A 19,198-nucleotide genomic window follows, 5' to 3' on the forward strand; every position below is an offset into this window, starting at 1 on the left:
AAGATCATTCATGAAGGGGGCTGTTCTAAACGACAGATTTTCAGTGTAGACAGAACAGTCTTCTCTTGGAAGAAGATGTCACCAGGACTTTCATAGCTAGAGAGGAGAGGTCACTGCCTGGCTTGAGAGCTTCACAGGGCAGGATGACTCTCTTGTTAGGGGCTAATGCAGCTGGTCTGGTGGTTCAGTGGTAAAGAATCTACCTGTCAATGCAGGAGATGTGGGTTCAATCCCTGAGTCGGGAAAATCCTCTGGAGAAGGAAATGGTAACCCACTCCAGTATTCTTGCCTGGGAAATTCCATGGACAGACAAGCCTGGTGGGCTACAGTCCATGGGGTTTCAAAAGAGTAGGATATGACGTGGCAACTGAACAGTAACAAAATGCTCGTTTGCCATCACTGAACAGTAACAAAATGCTCGTTTGCCATCTGATTTATGCTACATCTCCTCCTCCTGTGCTCTGTAAATGGAACAGCAAAGTTATGGGTGACAGCACATGTGTTTACAACATGGTTTGCTAAGTATTTGAAGCCCACTGTTGAGACCTACTGCTCAGAAAAAAGAGAGTCCTTTGAACATATTACTGCTTATTGACAATGCATCTGGTCACCCAAGCACTCTGATGGAGATGTACAAGATTAATGTTTAATGCCTACCTTCTCAACATCCATTCTGCAGCCCACAGATCAAGGAGTAATTTGAACTTTCAAGGCTTTATTATTTAAGAAATATATTTTGGGGGTGGCACACCTCACAGCTTGCAGGATTTTAGTTTCCTGACCAGGGATTGAAACTGGGCCACCACAGTGAAAAAGTGCCAAATTCTAACCACTGGACTGCCAGAGAAGTCCCATAAGAAACATGTTTTTAGGCTATAACTACCATAGTGATTCCTCTGATGGATTTGGGTGGTTAAATGAAAACCTGGAAAGGATTCACCATTCTAGATGCCATTGAAAACATTCATGATTCAAGGGAAGAGGTCAAAATATAAATATTAGGAGTTTGAAAGAAGTTGATTCCAACCCTCATGGTGCCTTGAAGGGCTTTAAGACTTTGGTGGAGGAAATAACACCCAGTGTGGGAGAAAAATTGCAAGAGAACTAGGATTAGAAGTGGAACCTGGAGATATGACTAAATTGCTTCAATCCCATGATAAAAGGTTAATGGATGAAGAGTTGCTTCTTATGGGTGAGCATTATGAAAATGATTTCTTGACATGGAATCTATTCCTGGTGAAGATGCTGTGAGGATTGATGAAATGACAACAGAGGATTTAGAATATTACACAAACTTAGTTGATAAAGCAGAAGCAGGGTTTGAGAGGATTTGAAAGACTTTCTACTTTGGGTAAAATGTTACCAAACTAATTCATGCTACAGAGAAATTTTTCATGAAATGAGTCAATGGATGTGGCAAACTTCATTATAATCTTATTTTAAGAAATTGCCACAGTCATCCTATCCTACAGAAACCACCCCAATCAGTCAGCAGCCTTCAACATTGAGGCAAGACCCTCCAGAACAAAAAGAGTATGACTCACTTGAAGGCTCAAGTGATGGTTAGCATTTTTTAGCAATAAAATATTTTTTTAATTTAGATATGAACATTGTTATTTAGACTCTTATGAGTAGATACTACATTCTACATTATAATATACATTTTATATGTACTGGGAAACAAAATAATCCCCATTACTCACATTATTGTGGTATTGTGGTGGTATGGAACCAGACTACAATATCTTTGAGAATGCCTTTGTAGAAGATTTGAACAACACAACTAATAAAGTTGGTCTAATACATATAGAAAATTTTGTACCTAGCAAATAGAGAGTGCGTGTTATTTCTGACCACAGAAGGAGTACTTTAAAAAATGGACTATGTCCTCAATCACAAAAGAAGTTTCCAAAATATAAGGTAACCAGAATCAAATAGACTACATTCTGTGACTATAATAATTTAATTTGAAATCAACAATAAAAAGAAATATTTTAAAAAACTCACCTGAATAGAAACTAAAAAATGTACTTATAAATAACTCATAGGTTAAAGAGGAAGCTTGAAAACAGCCAGCAAAGCAGACATGAAAGGAGGAGCTTATTAAAAGAACAGAAACTAATAAAATTGGGGAAATGATTAACACTTTCCTAATGGTATATTGTGATAACCAATGAAGGATGAGCAAAATTGGCCAAGAAGAATATAGGTATTATTTGCACCTCTATTCCTATTCATGGTTTATTTTCTATATTAGTAATCTTTTTCTTTAGACAATATCTAATATGGGCTAGCAAGAAAATTATAGAACTCAGGCTATAGAACACACAGTCATTGTCAAATTTTCAGCAGTATATCTTTTCCATATAATGAGAAAATTATAGGACTGTGTAAGTGCAAACATCAGACTTGTATAATTATTTTACTATTTATTTAAAAGATTTTATAGTGATCTTTAAGAGAAATTTCTATTTATATATTTCAGATATTCTTCCTTCCCTTCTTGTAGGTTACTCAAATGAGTCGTCCAGATCTGATTCTCTTTCTGATTAATACCTGATGGCTCTCATAGTGGTATTCCTTCCATTTTTTGGGTTGGAAGCAAAAAGACTTGCTTTGAATGGGCCAGTTTTTTTTTTTTTTTCATGGTCGTAGGAAAAAAGAGTAAGTTGAAGTAAATTATCATGGTGTTCACAGGCTTCACATTTACATAATTTTGTATGTGTGTGTTTCCTATGTTGAAACAATTTGGATTTGGAGGAAGTATTCCAACAAGATTATAACCTCAGCTGCCACCAGGTATGATTAAATCTTAAACCTAAAAACTTACTCAGAAAAGATAGCCAAGTAGAACCAGGCTTAAGGCTTGTTCCTTACTAATTCAGAATATTTGAGGGAAAGCCAATTTTTTTTTAAAAAACTCCAAATTATAATCTTCTTAAAAACAAATTAATGCTTATATATATATATTCTTATTTGATCTTTTTGACATTTCTGTGATGACTAGTATTATCATCTCTGTGTTAAAGATATGAAAACTGATGCACAGAGAGGCTTGGTGCCTTGGCTAAAGTCACACAGTATTAGACTTCCATTTCCAATTGTCCATTGTTCTTCCAGGTTACACCATAAATTATTTAAAGGGATAGCATGTTATTTTATTCTAAGTCATACACATTAAAGCCAATGGGATCTTCCCGACCCAGGAATCGAACCCTGGTCTCCCACATTGTGGGCAGACGCTTTACCGTCTAAGCCACCAGGAGGGAGAAGAGGGCTGGAAATGCAAGTCCGAACCTTCCCATTCTACAGTATTAGACTTCCATTTCCAATTGTCCATTGTTCTTCCAAGTTACACCATAAATTATTTAAAGGGATAGCATGTTATTTTATTCTAAGTCATACACATTAAAACCAAAATAGTAAAATGGTATTAGCAGATAAAATGAAATTTGTTAAAGATGTTATTTTAATTCATAGTTGGCCAAATTGCATATTAGAGAGTCATGGTAAAATATAAGATTTGGCCATATTTGAGGAATCTTTCATTTTTTGACTGCTTAATTAATAGAACAAAATAAGATCCTGCAGTATTCACAAAGGAACAGATGACTTCAAACATTTTACTAAGTATAAAGCTAATATTTATACTGTACTTGAATTGTCACAAATTCTAAGTTAGTGGAATCCATATTCTTATGATTTTATTTAACCTAAGTTACATGGAAAATAAATTTTGGGAAAATGCATTTCTATAAAAGTCTTAAGATTATATGTAAAATGTTATTGTGTTTTGTATGGGTTAATGTACTTTTAAAATAGATCTTAAATTACCACATTATCAGAATCTTGTTTTCTCAATTATCACTAATTAGCAGTTTCTGTTGCACAGATTAGATTGAAATCTATAAGAATCACAATTTTAAAACATACGTTCCTTATTACCATATCTGAGACTATTGCTAATGATATCAGACAATTGCATTTCTCCTTTAAATGCAATTTCATTGGGCAGAGAAGGAAAGAAGGGGAAAGGTTAATTCAATAATGACAAAAATGTCTTTTCTGGAATTCATCCTTTGAGAAAGACATTAGTGAGTGGTTACTATGTGCCGTCAACTATTCGATGATGCCACAGGTTCAATAGGAAACAAGCCAAATCCTTGATTTCTGTGGAACAGCCTTACTTGGGATATTTATCTGTGTATTCTTTGAAATTTTTAAATGTATTTTAATCATGCTAAAACATAATTCTATGGAGGGGGTTTAAATTAGCATTCCTGGTCACCTCTGGGCCACACACAAGCCATTCTGTCACACAGCAATTCTGTTGTGTTAGAAACTCCAGATGGGGCTAAACTAAACCAACACTGCCCTTTTGGGGACTCATCCCAGGTGTTTGGGGGATCCTGACTGGGCCAGAATCCTTTTGAAACTGGTTAGACCTCCCCCAAACCCCTTCCATTTGGTTTTCTGGAACCATGGACCACCCACTTCCCTGACTCAACAAAGTCATTGTGACCGTCCCAGCTGGGACTGTGCTCTGGGCTAGAGTCACTCCTCCAGAGTGTGAGCAGCCTACAGTCATTTCTAGCATTTGTCTGGTTGAGCCTTTGAGAAATGACTAGAGAGTAACCATAATAATGGTTTCCAATCAATTGAGCCCACTTAATACTCCAAGCACTGTTGTAAGCACTAAATCATTTAATCCTCTAGACAACCTTGTGAGGAAGATTGTCGTTTTACAGATCAGAACACAGAACCAAGGTTCAATAGCTAGTGAGTGGTAGAACTGAGATTCAAACCCAAGCAGTCTGATTCTAGCCTCTAGTCTTTACTGTTAACCCCTCTATTACACTGTGCTGTTGAAAGACTGGCTTCTAAAATTATGATGGTCAAAACAGTGAAGCCACATTTAAAATTGTTTATGCTAATAATTCTGACACTGGTTGAAATATTTTTAGAAATCTTGTTTTGGAGTTATCTGGGTCACATCACTTAATTTTTCTGGACCCCTGTTTTCTTATTTGTAAAATGAGGAGACAAACCTTCACTATTTGAAGGTAGATTAAATTTTTGGAATGACCAGAAGATAGTTTGAACCAATTTTTAAAAATAAGTTTAGAAAATAAATTCAGCAGTCCAGAGCAACTTTGGATGTATGTACATGTGCACAGGGCCATTGATGACAGAAGAATAAATGTTGTATAACTATGTTTGAGTTGTTGTTTCTTCTATCTAGTTTTTGATACTTTCAGGATATATGTAAACATTATGTTTTATCATTACTTTATGATTCACTTTGAAACATTTAAAGTTAAGTTTGATCCCCAACTGTTGTTTTGCTGTATGACTTTTGAAAAGTTCTTTAATCCCTTGTGACCTCAGTTTCTTCATCTATAAAATGGGGATCACAGTATTTACTCTTGATGGATATCTACCCCATAGAAGTGTCTATTTAGGAGTTAATCTCCATAATAAAAACATTATTAAGAAAGATTAACAGAGAATATATGTAAAACACTTGTCATTATGCAAGTACTCAACAAATACTAGTCTTTGAGTTCTTCTACCCCAGCACTAAAAATAACAATGGCGATAACAGCAGTGATTCTTTTCTAATTTGAAAACTTAGAATATATGTACTTTGTCAATTTATGATCTAATCTTCACATGTCGGAACTTTTTTTTTTTAATAATATTGTCTAATTTTAACTTTATGATTCTTATAGTCACTTATTTACCCAAACTGTTACACTGACCTTTGCATCTATTTAATTGGCTCTTTAATTACCATTTTGTTCATCAACATACACACCTATCTGCTTTTAGCCTCTTCATAGCAGTTAAAAACTTTAGCTCTGGACATAATTCATCCCCTTAATTCTTTTTTTCCTAAGCCTTTATTATGTCTGGGACTTCATTGTATGTTTGCTTAATTTTTCGTATGTTTTGTTCTAGTTGCGGTCATGTTTATTCAAGCACTAGACAACAGCTTCTGTCATAAAATCAACTTGTAACCTAAAAACAACTGCTCTTACAAATTAAAAAATGAGTCTATGCCATGATGAGACCTCCACTACTTCTATAAACCATGCAAGAAAATAATATTTTTACTTTATAGTAGTACCTTTGCAATATTTCAGTGTCCTCAAGAATGATAAATTTCTTTAGCCGAAAGGGGCTTTTTAAAAATGATGACATTGTATGCCTTCATTTTATAGATGAGGAACATTAAGAAAAGGGGATAGTGACTTGCCTAAGATCACATATTTATTGATAGAGTTGAAACTAAAATCCTGAGTTCTTGATTCTAATATGAACCTCTTTCCATCATACCAGTTTAGGGGACAGATTGACACAGATTTCTGTTTTAGTCTCTCTTCTGTCAATAGTGTTACCTTATATCTGTCCTAAAGACATTGTTTGGAGAGCTTTTTATTTTTGAAGAATAACATCAGTCTGTCAAAGTATTGTTTTTAGTCTGTAGGGTTGTTATCTTACACTTAGTATTTTGTTATCTAGGATAGTGAATGAGAGCCGACAGGTACTCCAGGAACCTGATTTTGCTCAGCCCCTCCTGAGGGATCCAAATACTCCTATCATAAGGAAATCAAGAGGAACTTCCACTCAAGGGACATCCACACATGCTTCTTCAACTCAGCTGGCCATGGTGGATGACCAGAGAGGCAAAGCAGGGAGTGTCCACAGCAAAGTGAGCAGCTACCACGGCAGCCTCCAGAGGTCCCATGATGGCAGGTGAGTTTTATTGGCGGCTTAGTGTATATCATGTCCGGAGTTAGAGTCATCCGGCGTCTGAAGGAAGAGCAGCCAATTCTGAAACAGAAGTTGATCATTATTAACCTTTCTGAACTTTGCTAGGTTCAGTTGTCCCAGATTATGGTCAGACTTAATGCTAACCAGAGGAGGTTAGACACGATACAGCGAGCAATGTGGAGTCATTGCTCATCAGAGAGAAGGCAGAGTAAAAGTGGTTATTTTAGTAAGATTAACTTAGCAAACAATTATTGAATACCTACTATGTCAGACATTGTTTGAGTCTGTAGGAATACAAAACTGATTTAGGCATGATCTTTGTTCTTAATAAGCTCAAGAAAAATAGGGTAGTCATTATTTGTGTTGTAGTTGAAAGCATGGGATCTATAATAATAAGCCTCAGTTTCCTCATCTGTAAAATGGAAATCATAATAATATCTGTCCCTTAGCAATGTTGTAAAAAATAAATGAGATAATATACCTAATTGCTCAGAACAGCGCCCATCTCAGTAAGTGCCTGTTACCAACTTTTATTATCAATATGATAAGGTAATAATTAAAGTAAAATGCAAATATAATGGTATAGTCCAGAGGTTGTCAAATTTTTCTATAAAGAGAAACATAACTAATATAATAAATATTGTATTATAAATGAAATAACATAATAAATAACTTTAGGCTTTGTGGGTCACATGGTCTTTGTTGCCACCATTCACTTCGGCTGTTAATACCATGAAAGCAGCCATAGACAGTATGCAGTCAAAGTAGGAGTGGCTGTGTTCCAGTAAAATTGTTCACAAAAATAGGAAGGGGCCCGAGTTGACCAGCAGGCCACAGTTGGCCAACCCCTGTTTGGTAGCATGGACAAGGGGGTGATTAAATCTGGTGGGAGGAGGTGGGAGAAAGCTTCACAGAGAATGTCTGAGAGTGGGCAGGATGTGCTTTCTTGTTATATTGGATGGTAGAGACACTAGAATTAGAAACCTCTTAGGAGCTCTTAGGAGTAATTCAGTTAAGAGATGATGGAGGTTTATGAAAGAACAGTGACAGTGCCAAGAGAGTAATAGCTGATCTGAAAGATATTTAAAAAGAAGAAATGAAATGATAGGAGTTGGTGATGCATTAAAAGCAATTGGAGAAAAGAAATGTGCCAGAAGAAATTTTTTAAAGATTTCTAAGCTTGGGAAACTGAAAGAATGAAAATTATGATCCCTGAAATTCTCTGTTCTGTGTTTCCGTGGCTGTCCTTTATTCTTCCAGGCTCATTCCAGCCTTTCTTTCAGTCTTCCCTGTCCTTGTCATGTAGGATATGATTCCTGGACGTACTCTCTTTTTAGACCTTCTTGTTTGTCCTCTCAACTTGCTTTCTTTTGCCTTCTAACTTGCTCAGCTACTCTAGGTTTTGAAAAGGAGCAGCCTTTGACATGCTTTCTATCTTGTATCCATTTCTTTTTATTTTCCTTGCCAGATTTTTGAAATATTTTGAATATTTCCTTTCTACCAATTCCATCCTTCATTCTTTGTATTTCTGGTCTTTTTCACCTTCTTACACCACTTCTAACATAACCAACGACCTGTTTTTAAACCATCAAAGATCCTTTCTCTTTCCTGCCTTTTCCTTTCATTCAGCACTCCTAAGTGAAAAGCATTCTTCTAGGTGCTAGGAACGCAGAGATGGAAGACAAAAGAGTAGTAGGTATGGTAAAATCATACACAATGTGCTTTGGGATTCCAGAGAAGAAAGCCTTTTAAGTCACAGTGGAAAGTCTCGTTCACAAACAAGGTGATACTTTAATTTGACTAGGGTACAGAGGAGGCAGTTGGAAATCTCAAACAAGGAAACAGCATGTGCAGAGTCAAGGAGGACAAAAAGGCATTTAGGTAGCAGGGCCACCATAGGAGATGAAACATGCTGAGGAGTTCGGGGTTTTTTTCCCCTAGAGCAATGAGAAACTATTAGAAGACTTTGAGCATTGGGGTGATAAAATCAGATTTGTGTTTTAGGAAGATCATTTGACAACAGTATAGGAGAGGAGGTTGTAAGTAAGCCCAGTTGGGAAGTTTCTAGAGGAAAATTAGAGCTCTTAACTTAAAACACTCATATAGAGAGAGGAAACCAGAGACTCTTTCAGAATACCTGCCTCTATGAACTGCTAGCTCCAGTTGCTGCTAGTGGTAAAGAACCCACCTGCCAATGCAGGAGATGTAAGAGACATTAGTTCAATCCCTGGGTTGAGAAGATTCCCTGGAGGAGGAAATGGCAATCCTTTCTTGCCTGGAGAATCCCATGGACAGAGGAGCCTGCCATGGGGTCACAAAGAATTGGACATGACTGACGTGACAGCATAGCATGGCTCCATGAACTGACTTTCAGCGGTATTTGATATTTGACATTATTCAGTTCAGTTCAGTCCAGTCGCTCAGTCATATCTGACTCTTTGTGACCCCATGAATTGCAGCACGCCTGGCCTCCCTGTCCATCACCAACTCCCGGAGTTCACTCAAACTCATGTCCATCGAGTCAGTGATGCCATCCAGCCATCTCATCCTCTGTCGTCCCCTTTTCCTCCTGCCTCCAATCCCTCCCAGCATCAGAGTCTTTTCCAATGAGTCAACTCTTTGCATGAGGTGGCCAAAGTACTGGAGTTTCAGCTTCAGCATCATTTCTTCCAAAGGAATCCCAGGGCTGATCTCCTTTAGAATGGACTGGTTGGATTTTGAAGTCCAAGGGACTCTCAAGAGTCTTCTCCAACACCACAGTTCAAAAGCATCAATTCTTGGGCGCTCAGCTTTCTTCACAGTCCAACTCTCATATCCGTACATGACCACTGGAAAAACCATAGCCTTGACTAGATGGACCTTTGTTGGCAAAGTAATGTCTCTGCTTTTGAATATGCTATCTAAGTCGGTCATAACTTTTCTTCCAAGGAGTAAGCGTCTTTTAATTTCATGGCTGCAGTCACCATCTGCAGTGATTTTGGAGCCCCCAAAAATAAAGTCTGACACTGTTTCCACTGTTTCCCCATCTGTATCCTGTGAAGTGATGGGACCAGATGCCATGATCTTCATTTTCTGAATGTCGAGCTTTAAGCCAACTTTTTCACTCCTCTTTCACTTTCATCAAAAGTCTTTTTAGTTCCTCTTCACTTTCTGCCACAAGGGTGGTGTCATCTGCATATCTGAGGTTATTGATATTTCTCCCAGCAATCTTGATTCCAGCTTGTGCTTCTTCCAGTCCAGCGTTTCTCATGTGACAATATACAGCCTTGACGTACTCCTTTTCCTATTTGGAACCAGTCTTTTGTTCCATGTCCAGTTCTAACTGTTGCTTCCTGATCTGCATATAGGTTTCTCAAGAGGCAGGTCAGGTGGTCTGGTATTCCCATCTCTTTCAGAATTTTCCACAGTTTATTGTGATCCACACAGTCAAAGGCTTTGGCATAATCAATAAAGCAGAAATAGATGTTTTTCTAGAACTCTCTTGCTTTTTCGATGATCTAGCAGATGTTGGCAATTTGATCTTAAAACCATCTTGAACATCTGGAAGTTCATGGTTCACGTATTGCTGAAGCCTGGCTTGGAGAATTTTGAGCATTACCTTACTAGTGTGTGAGATGAGTGCAATTTGACACTTAAAAGCTGTTAAATTGTCTTACTTTTATTTGAAAGAGCTGTGGAAGCTGTTTCTTTTCATTTAAAGTTTTTAAGAAAATGCCAACTTTGCTGATATTTTAATCTGATAGTGAATTGTGATTATCTGTATAAGTATATATGTCTACAGTTTATCATAGTTAATAGTTATTTCACTTTCTGTAATATATGATACCTGAAGCTCACATTTATTTAATGTGAGTGGGTTTTTTTTTTTTTTTTTTTGAGCCCCTTTTTTGGTTTGTCTTTTATTTTCTTAGTATTGTACATTATTGTATATGTTATCATGGTCATCTCAGTAGAAAGCTCTTGAGTAGATGGTTTTTTGTTTTTAATCAGCCCAAGGAGATTCATATTATGTGGCCATAGCTAGGTAATATTATTCTGAGTTATGTGAAGTTGTTGGTTTTGTTGATCAAATGTTAGCAGTTTCATAATACATATTCAAGAAACAACCAAACAAAAGATCTTTTAGAAGAGATATTTCAACTTCCCAATTCAACTCTTTTAACTGACCTACCAGAGGCTTTATGAAGATTCAAACTACAGAGGCCTATCAAGAAAATTCTGCTTTGTTTTGCCATTAAATTGCCCAGTTTTCAAAGGTATTTAATCAAAATGACTTCAGTAATTGAAGCAAATATCTTTTGGAAATGCTTAAGGTATGTAAGTTTTTCATTAAATCTGTGTATAGTTTTTCAGCTTTCATTCTTGAGACATTGTCATATATCAAAGGATTATCTGTAAATATCATTTGAAGGCAAAATAACTACCCCCCGCCAATATGTAATACGGACTCAATTTTGCCAGCTATAGAATTTTGTATTTTTAGTATGCTTTCTAAAATAATAATATCATGTTTATATAGCCAACAAATTTGCCTACACATGCTGTTTTAAAGATTTTCTTTATACCTGTGTTTCAAGTTATAAGAATTAAAACCTATGAATATAAAAAAGGATATAAAAATTAGAAGCTCCTACATAGGAAATCCCCAATTTTAAATAGAACTGTGTTTTGAAAGGTTGCGAATTGGCTTGTTCCAAAGTCAGACTATATCTCCTCATATATATAATATTATGAATAATAAGGGTAGCAGATAGCCAACAAGAGCTGACCTAATGCTTTCCAACATTAACCTAGGGGTCTTGGTTTGGAATAAAGTGTTCGTGACTATAGCCCTTTCATCTGTTTTTAAAAAACAAATACATTGTTGTTAGCACAGATTACTATCAATTAGTAGAATAAATATTTAGCTTTAAAACAAAAGTGGAAATAGTTCAATCAGTGTTGGTGAAACTATTTTGAGACAAGAGATTTCATTTAGGTGACTTAAGTTGGGAATCTGCTCCTCTTTTGAAGAGCCCATGTAATGACTGAAAGTGCTGTTTGTTTTCAGTGACCTTGAGGAAGGGAGCCAGTCATTTCTTCTTAAGGGTCATAAGAAGTAGGGGCCTTGCTGATTTCATGCTTTTCAGTTCAAAACTGTGTCCGGAACATCTTAGATATCCTTCACCCACATTGTTCAAAGGCTGTCTATTTCAGGCTCAGTCTACCCTACCTTCAGCTGAGCCTGTCTTCCAGCTCTGCTGCCTCATACTAAATTTACAGGTGGGCATTCTCCATTCTTGTTTTTTTTTTTTTAAAGTCTTTACTCATTTTACTGTTATGACAAATGACCACCACCTTCTTCTTTTTTCAAGAAATATAAAGGTAGAAGAGATATTCCTTTTTCATTATTTTAAAAAGCTAAAAAGAATACATTTGAATCAGTTCTAATGAGGTGGATGAAACTGGAGCCTATTATACAGAGTGAAGTAAGCCAGAAAGAAAAATACCAATACAGTATACTAATGCGTATATATGGAATTTAGAAAGATGGTAACAATAACCCTGTGTACGAGAAAGCAAAAGAGACACTGATGTGTAGATCAGTCTTATGGACTCTGTGGGAGAGGGAGAGGGTGGGGAGATTTGGGAGAATGGCATTGAAACATGTATAATATCATGTATGAAACGAGTCACCAGTCCAGGTTCGATGCACGATACTGGATGCTTGGGGCTGGTGCACTGGGACGACCCAGAGGGTATGGGGAGGGAGGAGGGAGGAGGATTCAGGATGGGGAATACAGGTATACCTGTGGTGGATTCATTTCGATATTTGGCAAAACTAATACAATATTGTAAAGTTTAAAAATAAAATTTAAAAAAAAAGACTAAAAAAAAAAAAACCTAAAAAATAAAAAGCTATTGTTTTTGAACTGCTAGCACTTAGAAGTTTAGTTTGTAGACCCTAATCTGAATTATGTTGATGGAGGTGATCCTAAAATTGATCTAAAGTTGGAATATAGATATATCATTCTGTATCATATCTCTGGAATATAGCTACATCGTTCTGAATGCTATCCTATCTCTATTCATTATTATATCTCCATGCATATCACTACCAGGTACATAACAGGAGAAAAAGATGAATGCATTAAAGTACCTATATCAATTTCCCCAATAGGAAGCCTACCCATATAAGCAAATCAGTTGTTTTTTTTTTTTTTTTTCCTGTACACAGGACAGCCGATTAAGACTTAAACTGGTACTAGAGTGTTTTTTGCCTAGATCATGCATTCTTTAGTTGGAAGGGACCTTAGAAATCATAAGGTTCAACTTCGAACCCAGTACCAATATCCTCCAAAACCATCTTTTATAAGCCTCTGCTTGAATGATTTCAGTAACAGTAAGCTTACTACTCTAAGGCCTTCCATTCCATTTTGAAGTCAGCCGACAACCAAAATGAGCAAAGTGAGCAAGGAAATTAACACTCCTCTAAAGTCTTCATAAAAGGCTACCCACTCCAGTATTCTGGCCTAGAGAATCCCATGGGTTATATAGTCCTTGGAGTCACAAAGAGTTGGACACTACTGAGCGACTTTCACTTTTAAAGTCTTCATAAAAGAGCTGCTGACATCTTCATTTCAGCTCCATGAGACCCATGTCAGACTTCTAACTTACAGAAGGTGATAAGTTGCTTAAGTGTTGCTTAAGCCCATAAATTGAGGGTAATTTATTAGAGCAGCAGTAGAAAACTAAAATATTCAGCCTCCCACTTGCACATCTGCAAAGCGTGGGCAATGAGCAAGCAAGGAATGGAAAATGGCCCAAGGAATCCATTAAAGATCAGAAACATTGCACAGAACTGACCTGTTGCCATGAAACAGACTGTTGAGGTGGCTTGGAGAAGTTGGAGGTACTGAGATTAATAAGAGCGCAATCAGTCTCCGGTGTCCTTCTTCCAATATTATCCTTCAGTTTTTTTCACCATTATTGTCCAGTTTTCTTTTTATTCCCACTTCTCCTTTATCTTCTCCTCCATTGTACTTTCCTCCTTTGTTAAACAATGCTCTTTATTTTTATCTGCTAATCAAGTGTATGTTTTTATCAACCTCACACTTCCACTAGCATACCCACCCAGTTTGTTGGAAGGAGATAAGGAGCAGAATATGAGAGGAGCATTGGGAGAAGGTTGAGATTTTCCAGCGTGCCAAGAATTAAAAAGGTAACGAATGTAGCTTTACCACCTGGTCTCTGAGTACTCCAGTGCAGCACACAAATTCACAAATGAGGGTTATATACAAATCCATTTATTAGAAAGAAAATAAAAACTAAGCAGGCCCTCAAAAGTATTTTGAAAATAATAAAAGGTTTTTACTAAGGTACCGATTAGTGATTGTCTCCTGTTTTGCTGCTGAAAAATTTTGTTGAGCCCTTTTCACTATCTCTAAGCTCAAAACTAAGGCCTTAAGGAGCTAAGGGAAGGTTTTCATCAAGTAACATTAGATGAGCTACTGAACAATAATAAATACAATAGAAGCATCTAAACACTTAAGTGAATTAGTGAAGCATGTACATTTTTATTTTAAGAATTGTTTGGCACCAGATTTTTTAGGAAAGCGTTTGCTGAGTATGATGACTAAGATCCATACACTAATGTCTATGTACAGGCTTTTGATTTCCCACATGTCCTGCTGGCTACAAGGGCAGAATGGACATTGTTCTCTGGCAACAGATTGGGCTTTGGTGGAGCCAATTTAGGGGCACTATTGGTAATAATCCCAAGGACACAGGTATTACCTCAGTCATCAATTTAATATATTCCAAATGAACCCTTAGCACAAAGACAAGGAGAGAAGTCTCTTTCATTTCCAATGTGATGATGAGCATTTCTGAAAATTCCAAAAATTATGTGGGCCACATGACTGTCAGAAATTGGCTTGTTTCTAGAGCCATTGCTGCAGATCTAAAATTGATGAGCAAATACAGAGGAGAAAAAAGTCATTTAACCTGAAAGTCCTTTTCTTCCTCTCTTCTGTCCTAATCATTGTTAGGAGTTCTTTTGCAGAAGCATGACATATTTAATTAGAGACTTGTTTTTGCTGTCACAGTTTTAGTTGTTTTTCCAGAACCAAAGGTTATGTTCATATTGTTTTTCTTGTCTGTTGATGAAAGTAATTTTAGAAAATGATTTTTTAAGTCTCTGACTGTTTATTAGCATTCATTCATTCATTTATTCACTACCTTATCAGGTAGTGAAGAAGAGCCTAGAATTCTAATTTGAAGAAGAAAATGTCATGATTTATACTCCTGAAAAGTTCACACTCTAGTAAGGAGATAAGCTTGTAGACACCTGAGTACTATAATGGTGGTGTGTTCAAAGTGTTATTTGAACACAAATGTGGAAGTAGTTACTTCTGCCATGAAGACTGGGTGTTCAGAGAACTATTAGAATATGAAAGATTGAATCAATAGGAATTTATTAATCACCTAATAATTGCTGAGGTTATTGTAGGGAACAAATAGACAGTTGTCCTGTTGTAGTTCTGTAATGGAAATTTTGAGTCTAAAGAGAGGAAGCAGACAGTAAGTAAAGACATTAACAGATTAGTTTCAGATAGTAATAAGTGTTATGAGATACAACTAAGCGTCCTGTAGGGAAAGACTTAAGGGTCTTGGTAAACAATACGGGTTTTATTCAAAGTGCAAAGGTGTGCCATTGAAGCATTTTAATTAAGGGATTAACATGAGTAATTTTCCTTTTTAAAAAAGTATTCTGCTGGCTCTATGGAAATGGATTATGAAAAGAATGCACACAGGGAAGCCAATAGAAAAGCAATTGCATTAGTACAGGTTAGAGATAATAATGACTAGACTCAGGTGGCAGTTGTAGAGATGGACAGGAACGGGAAAATTCAGGATGTCTTAAAAGTAGAGTCAGTACCACAGACTTAGAAAATGAACTCATGGTTGCCAGAGGGAAGGGATAGTTAAGGACTTTGGGAATGTCATGCACACACTGCTATATTTAAAATGGATAACCAACAAGGACCTACTGTATAGTGCATGGAACTCTGCTCAATGTTATGTACCAGCCTAGATGGGAGGGGGGTTTGGGGGAGAATGGATACATGTATATGTATGACTGAATCCCTTCACTGTTCGCTTGAAACTATCACAACATTGTTAATTGTCTGTATCCCAATAAAAAATGCTTTTTGTGTTAAAAATAAATAAAAATTTAGAAATAAATACTTCAAGATAAAAATAGAATCAGTAAGATTGACATACTGGATGTGATAGTTAGAGGAAGGGGGTGGATGAAAGATGACTCCTAGTTCTTTGGTTAGAGCCGCAAGGTGGAGTCAGGGCCATTCACTGTGGTGGAGAAAACTGGAGGAAGAATAGATGCTGGAGAGGAAAACCAAGAGTTCTGTTTTGGACAGGTTTAAAGTGAGCGTTACCCAAGTGAAGATGCCAAGTAAGCAGCTGGGTATAGGTAGGATATAAAGCCGTCAGGTTATAGGAGATCACCTTGGGAAGACTGGATAGAGAGAAGCTGTGTAGAAGACAAAAGGTCAAGAAAGGAGACTATGAAGGAGAGGCCAGTGATACAGGAATATCCAGGGAATGTGTTGAAGAAGCCAGGAAAGAAATGCTGTATAAAGGAAAGAGTCCTTAAACCAGTCAAATGATGCTTAAAGGTCAAATAAGATGATGACTAAGGAAGACCATTTTATTGGACAACGTGGAGGATACTGAAAAGAACAACTTAAGGGGAATTCCCTGGCCATCCAGTGGTTGGGACTCGTGTTTTCACTGCCAGGGACCCAGTTCCAATTCCTGGTCAAGGGACTAGCGTGATGTGGCAAAAACAAAAAACCACCACCACCAACAACAAATGGAGTGGGAGGGTAGGCAGCCTAGAGTGGACTGGAGAGTGAATTGGGAACTTGCATTTTTAGCAGTTGGAAGATTAAATACTTTCAATGACCCTCCCAATGTAAACAGTCAAAAATCATCTTTGTGATGGTATTGCTAAACTGGCACGATCTTAACAAAGGTTAAAAACAAAGTGAAAAAAAAAACAAAAAACAAAGTGAAAGCAAGAAACACTGGTGATAAGGTAACACCAACACCAGCTTCTCTTGAGTTTTTTGCTGAACCCTAGAGACAGTACCATATTTGGGGGGCAAGAAGTTAAGCTTAAGGTCACAATATCAATTGGAGACTGATAAATCTCTGCATAAAGCTGGGACTTCAATGGGTTATACCTTCAATGTAAAAGAGATGGAAGAAAATAAAGTCACATGGAACGAGACATCAAAGAAATCTGAATCCGAGTTTAGCACTGGTTGGCAGGAGTATGGTGGGATTTCCCTGAGAATGTGTAATGGCCCTCACAATACATTTTTTGGTCCAAATATATGCTGCATGCTACCTGTACCTTAAGCCAAGAATATAACTCAAGGTGTCCTGGATTGCTTGTTACTCCAGGCAGTTGTCAGAAGCAAATGTACATCTTTGGAGGAAAGCAGTCTAATGTTGGGAAAGACTGGGGGCAGGAGGAGAAGGGAGTGACAGAGGATGAGCTGGTCGGAAGGCACCACTGATTTGATGGACATGAATTTGAGCAAACTCCAAAAGATAGTGAAGGACAGGGAAGCCTGGTGTGCTGCAGTCTGTGGGGTTGCAAACAGTCGAACATGACTTAGTGACTGAGCAACAACAACAACTTTGATTTAGGTGCCAAGGAATTTCCCCAGAGAAATTTCCAAGGGAAAGGGGCAGTTCATAGTCAAAGCTAGCAACACAAACACTAAAGAACAGGACATCAGGAGTGAGAGTCTATTCTCCAAAGACTGAAGATTTTTAGAGTTAGCACACAATATAAAATAACAATTTAACATGTTTAAAGAAATCAAAGAAGGTATTAGATGTATAACATGATACTGTGAAAAATCACTAGGCAGGTTTGAAAAAAAAGAGGCCTAGCTGAATGTCTAGATATGAATGTTTTAGTAACTGAAATTAGAAGCAACAGATTAAACGCAACTGATGAGAGACTACTGAACTGAAATACGCATGCTCAGTCGTTCAGTCAAGTCTGACTCTTTGCAACCCTATGGACTGTGGCCCACCAGGCTCCTGTCCATGGAGAAATTTATGTGGTGATTTTTCAAAATTTATTTTTTGGCTATGCTGCATAGCATGTGGGATCTTACTTCCCCAACCAAGGGTGGAACCTCTGACTCCTGCAGTGTAAGTGTGGATTCTTAACCACTGGACTGCCAGGGAAGCCCTGAGTGGTGATTTTTAAGTGTTTAGAATTCTTCGATATTCTCCTCTTCAGGAGGTGGAGCTTCATTCTCCTTCCCTTAAGCATAGACCAGCCGCCTTGATTGGCTTCCAAGAAACTGAATAAAGTGGAACTGAAGGTGTGTGATTTGGGGACTGGGTCATAAAGGATGCTGTGGCTTCCTGCTGCTGCTTTCCCTCTCTCATACCTCAGCTTGGGGAAGCCAGCTGGTCTGTCCAGAGACTACTCAAGCAGTCCTGGGAGAGGCCCCTGTGGGGAGGAATGGAAGTGAGCCAACCTGGAAGCAGCTTTCCCTCCAGCCCTGGTCCTGCCCTCCGTTGATGACAGCCCCAGGGTCACTTGACCTTCACCTTGTGAAAGACACTGAGCCAAAACCACCAAACTAAGTCATTCCTGGATTCCTGTCCCCCAGAAACTCTGTGAAGTAATACATGTTGCTTTCAGCAGCTAGACTTGTGGGTAATTTATTATACAGCAATAAATAAGTAATACAAGATCAATTTGAAGAAATTACCCAAAGGCAGCACAGAGATAGAAAGCGATAGAAAACATTAAATGAGATTAACCAACATTCCAGAAAGAATAATGGGAACAAAGAAATATTTGAAGTATTAATTCCTAGGAAATCTCTAGAATTGTTGAAAGACAATAATCATTAGGTCCATGGAGCCTAGTGAATCCTAAGACGAACACTTTTTTTTTTTTTTTTAACAGCACTTAGACATCTTATAGGAAAACTGATGAATACCAGACGGGGAAAAGATTGTTTAACAACACAGCCAGAGAGGAGAAAGCTCAGTCTCAAAGGGATGGCAATTACAGTGAAAGATGACTTCTCTACAGCAATAATGGAAGTCAGGAGCCAGGAATATATCTTGATTTACTAACTGCAAGACAACTGTAGTTTGAGCATTCTTTGGCATTGCCTTTCTTTGGCATTGGAAGGAAAACTGACCTTTTCCAGTCTGATGGCCACTGCTGAGTTTTCCGAAGTTGCTGGCATATTGAATGCAGCACTTTCACAGCATCGTCTTTTAGGATTTGAAATAGCTCAGCTGGAATTCCATCACCTCCGTTAGCTCTGTTAGTACTGATGCTTCCTAAGGCCTACTTGACTTTGGACTC

General features: G+C 37.5%; 1 long non-coding RNA gene and 1 pseudogene across 2 annotated transcripts in view; both read left to right on the plus strand.

Moving 5' to 3' along the window:
• Nucleotides 1-19,198, plus strand: part of LOC113893366 — a 113,252-nt pseudogene that overhangs the window by 61,295 nt on the left and 32,759 nt on the right. The gene's annotated exons all lie outside the window — the stretch shown is intronic.
• Nucleotides 6,671-19,044, plus strand: LOC113893367. The gene is made up of 3 exons (XR_003511300.1): nt 6,671-6,759; nt 13,882-13,978; nt 18,788-19,044. It is a non-coding gene; the product is annotated as an uncharacterized LOC113893367 (long non-coding RNA).

This window comes from Bos indicus x Bos taurus, chromosome 5 (assembly GCF_003369695.1).
Source record: "Bos indicus x Bos taurus breed Angus x Brahman F1 hybrid chromosome 5, Bos_hybrid_MaternalHap_v2.0, whole genome shotgun sequence".
NCBI lineage: Eukaryota > Metazoa > Chordata > Mammalia > Artiodactyla > Bovidae > Bos > Bos indicus x Bos taurus.